The sequence below is a fragment of the Mobula hypostoma genome, chromosome 9 (assembly GCF_963921235.1).
Source record: "Mobula hypostoma chromosome 9, sMobHyp1.1, whole genome shotgun sequence".
NCBI lineage: Eukaryota > Metazoa > Chordata > Chondrichthyes > Myliobatiformes > Myliobatidae > Mobula > Mobula hypostoma.
In genome coordinates this window covers 76,174,367-76,175,851 of record NC_086105.1, presented here as the reverse complement: position 1 = coordinate 76,175,851, position 1,485 = coordinate 76,174,367, and the positions used below count along the sequence as shown (strand labels likewise).

The following is a 1,485-nucleotide window of genomic DNA, read 5'->3' as shown; positions in this document are numbered from 1 at the left end:
AAATTGTTCCAAACAGTTTTGTGATTCTGTGTGTATTACAAATAGCAGAAATGATGCTGTGAATTACTTATGACCTCAAGTTCTGAGCTTTCTGACGGAATCGATTGTGTCATCTGTTTCTAAATATGTTTTCTGAGCATGAGACATGCATCCAAAATTATGGTGCAATAAGTCATATACCTTTATTGGCAGTGTGAGACTAGGATTTCTATATCTGTTGCTTTCCTCCCAGACTGATGATGTGGACATGATCTTGAGGATGGTTTAATCCCCTCAGAAGTAGGGTACCAATTTTATATAACACTCTGGGAAAGGTTTCGCGGCTAACATAATAGTCTTTCTGTAGAAGCAGTGTTTGGGTTACGGTTGGAGATAATGGGTGCTTTGGCACATGAGCTGGGCCCTTTGTTCGGCGGGAGGTGAAGAGGGAAGACGCTGGAGAGAACGGTCATGGGATTCTACCTGGTGGGGGACCGTGATTTGATGGAGGAGGTGCTGCAGTCGACTGAGGATTGGTGAATATTACTTTCGAAGAGTTGAGCTCCAACTTGACTGTTGACTATTGAATTAAAATGGGCGCTTTTTGTTTTTTTTCTTTTCTTTACTAACCCTTTAGTTAAGATTCATAAAAATAATTTACTTAATTTATACAGTGTGCTGTCTGTTATTTCTTGGCACTGAGTTCTAACAGGGTAGCAAATTATGCAGCATCCACACAAACCTGGGTTTGGAGTGGGATAGCTGTCAATCTCATGGGTTTGTTAGGACCAGAGCGTGTATTCCCTAGACTTACGCAGCCAAGGAAGCCAGTGGGGTTTCATTTGTGGGGGCTCGTCCGGGATTGATTTTGTTGGATGCTGTGAGCATTGATCCAATGGGTTGTGTGTTTAAGCCTGTGTTAAACTACTGTCCGGTAGAGTGATTAAGATACATGGTTATGGACGCTGCAGGGGTCGAGCTGTGGTGCTAATTCATGAGGTTACCAGTAACAAATGCATGAATATTGAGTGAGGTACACAATCGTACTTCCGATGAATTGTTAATTCGTACTTTAAGTACTGTTAAAGCATTTGGAACAGTTACGATCATGGAGTGGAGGTTTGACAAAATGGCAGGCAAAGTCTTTGTTTTAGTTCAGACTAGCGCTGACGTAACAGCAGTGGATCTACCTGGTACTATTGGGGCTCTGGGAGAGGAGGGGCCGTGGGCAGTCCATATTTGCCGGGAGGAGGGGAGTATAGGTGAGCGTGCCAAATCGGAAGCCGAATTTCCCTTAGCTGGGGGCAGAGACTTTGAAGACAAGTTATTCTCATTTCTGCAGAGCAAGGGGAAGGAGTGGTCTGATATATAAGGTCTAATGAGTCCGCCAGTGAGGGGTGAGCATTCTGAGTTGACAGTGGCCCCTACCTCCTTGACGAATAAATGGCAAAGTGCCCAGGTTCAAAGTACCAGTTATTGTCGTCTCAGCATGTTCTCGGAAATGAA

The 1,485-nt window shown here is 44.0% G+C and overlaps 1 protein-coding gene across 1 annotated transcript in view; it reads left to right on the top strand.

The window, feature by feature from the left end:
* The window catches only part of kics2 (KICSTOR subunit 2), a 62,909-nt gene that overhangs the window by 40,633 nt on the left and 20,791 nt on the right, over window positions 1–1,485 (top strand). The gene's annotated exons all lie outside the window — the stretch shown is intronic.